Source organism: Moschus berezovskii, chromosome 26 (genome assembly GCF_049115385.1).
Source record: "Moschus berezovskii isolate FMDL1 chromosome 26, NW_MosBer_1.0, whole genome shotgun sequence".
Lineage (NCBI taxonomy): Eukaryota > Metazoa > Chordata > Mammalia > Artiodactyla > Moschidae > Moschus > Moschus berezovskii.
This window is the reverse complement of record NC_142485.1, coordinates 19005409-19011408: the sequence shown is the minus strand read 5'-3', so window position 1 is coordinate 19011408 and position 6000 is coordinate 19005409.

The window sequence follows — 6000 nt, the reverse complement described above, 5'->3', positions numbered from 1 at the left end:
CTGATTTCACACTTATCTCTAGTATGCTTTTTGTGGTGTCCTGCTGAATTTAAAATATTTATGTGTTTTTCCTGTTCAGTTTGTTTTTTAATCAATATGCAATGTTAAAACATTTTTTAAATGTAATAACCATTTGCATTGGTTAGGCATTAGAGTTCTGCTGGCTATTACTGGGCTAAATACATTTTTTCTTTTTCCTTAAAATTGTTTAACCTCCATTACTACACACAGTTATAAAAATAAATTTTTCATTCAGTCAGGATGACATTACTCCCAATTTTATGCAAACATGCAGACCATTAGCATACCTTATAGACTATATACTCAGTGCAAATCTAGCTGCATTTATACCTCAGAGGGGCCAAGTGTTAATGCCGTGCCCTCCATAATAGTTGCTGGTTTTGCCAGAAAGCAGGTGTCTTGTGAATTGAAAATTATTTTATGGAATTGTTGCAAAGGAGTGCTTTTATTCTCGGTTGCTAGAAGAACTTAGGGTTAAAGGTAAGGGGGTTAAAAACAGATTTTTGAGACATGGTTTTTATTTATGGTTATTATAGTTAGAGTGAGTTGCATGGCAGGAAGAAACGAGGTTGAAATTCCACTTTTTTTAAATCCTGTTTCTATTTATCAGTGAAATTTCTGATCTTCTTTCAGGCTTTCCTGTTTCACATGGGTAAAGGGACACGCATGAACTGCTACTGACACTGGAAAGTGTGTTTGCACCCTCCAGACTAGAATACCTCTTCCTGCATCCTCCTGTGACTTATTTTATACACTGTATATATTCAGTAAAATATATGTTCTCATACAGTTTAGTAACACCTTAACTTAGAAGTGAGTGCTCTGCCATACATTCAGAGTGTCCCTGCCCCACACAGAAGGCCTTGAGGTGATTAACAAGTGACTTCTTAGTCTTGCCAGTCATATATTAACAACTTAAGATCTAGAACATGGGAATGGTAGTACTTATTCCCTAAGGTTATATCATACATGGCTTTAAAATACTTAAGACAAGTTTCCTGTGTACTTCTCAACATTTTTTTTCTTTCACCCTCAGAGATAGGCTGTTTGTTTCCTTTTATGAATGGCCTCGATGGTGTGAATTCATGCAAAGCAGCCAAATCCAGCTGTGTGGCAGCTTCAGACGCAAACCTAACCCAGATTCCCAGTAACCAGGCATGATCGAGTTGTCCTGGTCACTTGCCTCTCTCGCAGTGATCAGTGTTTGTTTCAGGAGTTTTGAAAATAGTCCAGGTCAGACAGTATTTTGTTAAGGACATTTGTTTGGATGTTTATTCAGTATACTTACTTAAAAATCTGTTTTGCCTTCAGATGAAACAGTAATCACGACAACTATCTCGTTCTATAAAGTTGATTTCTCCCCAAAAATGGGAACAGATTGTGGCATCTCTTTCTGCTAGAGGTGCCTCAAGGCTTCTTTGCCCAACCCAAGTTGGTACTTTGAGCCGTGAGATGGGCAGCAGGGTGAAATGCCGGCGTGTGGCTGTCGCATCTGCTCACAAGCCGAAGGCGGCTTGCGGTGTCACGAGGTAGGCCTAAAGATGAAGGGACAGCTACTTGTGGAGCAGGCAGCTGGAGGTACCTCAGTGCCTGTGATCTACTCAAGTTTTTCTTTTTGCCAAAAGGACAGTCTCTGGTCCTCCCCTGTTTTCTGTTCTAGAATGTCAGTGCGGTGCACTGCTACTGTCTTATTTACTTGGCCGTAAGCTCTTTCTAGCAGCTGCGGATTTCTTCTGTATAATAATCACCCTGGCAGCATTGTGTCTTTGACCTTGCACACTAGCTTGACATAGTGCTGTCTCTGATTTCTAGGCTAAAATTACTTGAGGGCTGAATTTTCCATAGAATATGCACTGATGCATTGCCATTCTTCTATGGAAAGAGAACTTTTGATGATGAAACAATAAAGATTTTAAATATCCGCTTTAGTTTGTGGGTGTTTTTGAAATGAAATGTACAACACACTTCAGTTGCTTAAGTGCATTATCCATTTTAAGAATGTGCTATAAAGCAGGGAGGACATTAGTTGTTAATCTTGCAAAAGTTTCACTTCCAAAATAAAAGTGAAACTGTAGTAATAAACACTACAATGAAGCCATAGGATATTGAGCTGTAGTCAAAGGACTGGTAATTTGGAGGAGTAGAACTTTGACCTAACCTTTTAAAAAAAGAGCCATAGAAGGTTTTGTTGACATAACAAGGCTACTGACCATCTAATGTCAAGGTTGTACGTGTTCTTAATTTTCAGAACTCTCTTTTATGACTTCATGTTTTATTATAATTTATTATTCGTCATTAGAGCATTTTGCTTTTTGCAAACATTTCAAACAGGTAAATGTTAAAAAAAATTTGATCTGTGTGGTACAGTGTGAACAGAGAAAAGTAGTGTTCTCTTTTATCAAAAATGAATCTTAAAAAGAATCTTGTCCCAAATTGTCCTACTTATAATCTCATTATATGTTTTAAAAAATTCAAATTATAGGGTCTTAGAGTCTGCTTTAATATGATTTTGGGGAAATCAAATAATGAAGACCATAAAACATTCCTCTTTGAATTATAGTTCTGTTTTCTTCTGTGTATTTAGAGGCAGTACTAAAAGGAGAACTCAAGAATTTTTTATTTCAGTAGAATGGCTAATACTATAAAAGAAAAACTGTCGCAGTTTATAGCCATAGGAACCATCAAATAGAATAAAATCTTATAGAACAAACACGTATTCCCATATGTATTTGTAAGAGCATTAATATTAGGTTGGCCAAAAAGTTTCGTTCTGGGTTTTCCACAAGATGTTACCCAAAAAATGAATGAACTTTTGGGCCAACCCAGTACCTTATAGGGCTTCCCTAGTGGCTCATCAGTAAGGAATCCACCTGCAAGGCAGGAGACATGGGTTCGAAGCCTTGGTCAGGAAGATCCTTGGAATAGGAAATGGCACCCCACTCCAGTATTCTTGCCTTGGAAATCCCATGGACAGAGGAGTGTGGTGGGCTACAGTCCATGGGGTCACAAAGAGTCGTACACTACTTAGCAACTAAACAACGGTACTTTAGATTTATGGTTTGGCATTTAATATTAGAAATGTCTTTTTCTCTTGTCAGATCAATTTAATGTTTAATATTAAGTAACTATAGTGTGGTGGAGAAGGCAATGGCAAGCCACTCCAGAACTCTTGCCTAGAAAACCCCATGGATGGAGGAGCCTGGTAGGCTGCAGTCCGTGGGGTCGCTAAGGGTCGGACACGACTGGGCGACTTCACTTTCACTTTTCACTTTCACACATTGGAGAAGGACATGGCAACCCACTCCAGTGTTTTTGCCTGGAGAATCCCAGGGACGGGGGAGCCTGGTGGGCTTCCGTCTGTGGGGTCGCACAGAGTCGGACACGACTGAAGTGACTTAGCAGCAGCAGCAGCAGCAACTATAGTGTGGAATAAGTGTCAATGAACTTGTGTAGACTTGTGAACCTCCAAAATGGGCAGATGTTTTCCTGAAAGCTAGGTATAGTTACATTGAACATTTGAAGATTGTTTTTAAAACTGTTCACAGCTGAACAATTGCTTAGAATTAAACTAAGTTGGATAGATTTTTCCTTATTTTCATCATGCTCCAAAACATAGGTAAGAATCAGCTTTAAAACCAAGTTACGAGTATGGCAGTGAAGAAGGATGTTAGTCTCCTAATGATTAAGAAAAGCTTGGTTTGAGAATTCCCTGACAGTCCAGCAGTGAGGACTGCGCTTTCACTGCAGGGCCTGGGTTCAAGTTCAATCCCTGGTCGGGGAACTAAGATCCCACAAGACAAGTTGTGTGGCACCCCCCCCGCAAAAAACAGCTCCATCCTGGAAAAGTTCTTTGTTCCCAGTGAAACCTATGTACTACAGGACTGCGTTCTAGATACTATTGGGGAACATAAACAGATGAGGGCACGGGGTCCCTCTTGGAGCTAGAAGTCTACTGAGCTAAGAAGCAAGAATGGACCGCAGGAAGCTGATCCTGTGCACGCCAAAGGAGAAGTATGTGGGTTCACCGGAAGAAACGATTAGGGAAGCAAAGCTGAGGTGGAGGGAGTTTCCTGTCCTGCTCTGGCCAGTCTGCTGCTGCAGGCCGGGTCGTGGAGCGGGTCTCCAGGGCAGCGTCCTGGCCGTGGTTCAGCTCCCTGGGGTGCGGGAGGTGGCAGGGACAGTAGCAGCAGTGATCACAGAGGCTTCTTGATTCTGACCCTGATCTCTGGGTCCCAGATACAACAGCGATGTGAGAGGTGGTGAGACTTAGGGTATGTTTTAAATGATCAAGCAGATCCGCTGATGAATTTGTGCGGGGGAACGAAGAATCAAGGGTGACTACCAAGTTGTCAGTTGTGCGTGTCAGGGGCTTGGGGTGAAGAAGATGTGATGAGGGAGGGTTTGAAATGTAAACGGCAGAGGTGGACACCGTGTCCCAACCACTGGTTCGTCACATCCATGTGTAACCTGGGAATATCGGCATTTGCCTTGTTTAAAACCTTTACCAAACAGGACAGTACTGTTGACCCGTTGACCGTGTAGCTGCTTTGTCAGTTCCTTGAGGGGTGACATGGTAGCACACGTCTTGTCTTCACGGTTACACTGTGGGCTCTGGAGTCAGACTGCCTGGCTCTAAGCTCTTGCTTACATTAGATATGTCACACAAGTGTTTTTCTCCTTTCTGGGTCTCATATCCACATCCCTAGAAGGAGGGTGATCGTAGTAGTTAATAGGGTGCTTGTGGGGTTCAAGGATGACAAGCAGAGGGCTCAGCAGTTGTGCTTGTTCAACGTTAGCCGTGATTACTCATAGCAGTTCTCTGTACCGCTAAGCAGTTCCTTACACAGGGAGACAAACTGAAAATCCAGTCTCTGTAGATAATATATTTGCAGACACATCACTGTCAGCCTCATAGTACCTCTTGGAAATACTGTTAACCTCCTTGTTCCCTGTCAGTTGTCACAGTACTTCGGGGAAATCAGGAGATCCGTTGACTCTCATAGACCCTGCCAACTGCTGTGACACGTGCTTCCGGTGGATAAGGACATGTGATCCTACTGCCCCCTCCACTCCTGTCTTGGAACTGAGATGTGGTACACATATTTTAAAACAAGAATGGAGAAATATATTGCCGAATGTTTTTAAAGCAAGAAGGGGAAGTCATGGTGGATGTGAAACTGAGAAATCCCTGAGAAAATGAAACCATTGGGGATTGAGTTGAAGAGAGAAGCTGAGACACCGGTGGCAGGTGCGTGGGTGAACACTACCCTAATAGGTGGCAGTCCTGCTGGGGAGGCCTGGTACTGCTGCAAGTGGTGGAACCCGGGGCCAGGACAGGCTTGGGCAACGTACAGAGAGGAAAGTCACAAGGGGATTACATGGGGTGCTGCAGTAGAAGCAGCCAGGCCAGCAGGTCCACCTACACCAGACACACACCCATCCCCGTGTCACAGCCTCTAGGGTGGGGAGAACCCGTATCCTGTGGTAGGGAGAACGGGAACATCCGAGTCCAGGAGACCAGCCAGCAAGAGACCCTGCTTGGCAGCACATCTTTTTTGGCAGTGACCAGCCAGCAAGAGACCCTGCTTGGCAGCACATCTTTTTTGGCAGTGAACACACTGCACCTACCCTTAGGCAGAATGCTCACTCCAGAGCAGCAGACGCTCCACCCAGGGGGTCTCAAAGGGGAGCTCCCAGCCAGGGATAACCAAACAGTTGAGAGCCCAATGGAAGAAGACAAATTCACAGAATTCACCTCCAGGGGAACAGTTGACAGAACAAAAGACCTCCATGCTACAGTTCTGAGTACTGGAGCCATGCATTGGCCCAGAAGGTCTTGCCAAGCGTCATACAAAATCGGGTTGATGATGTCAAGTCACAGAACATTTTACATTTCTCACACCCAAACCCAATTAGGATTCCCCAGGACTGAACCCTGGAGAAAACACTATTTTTCCCAAGGCTCTTCTTCCTTTAACA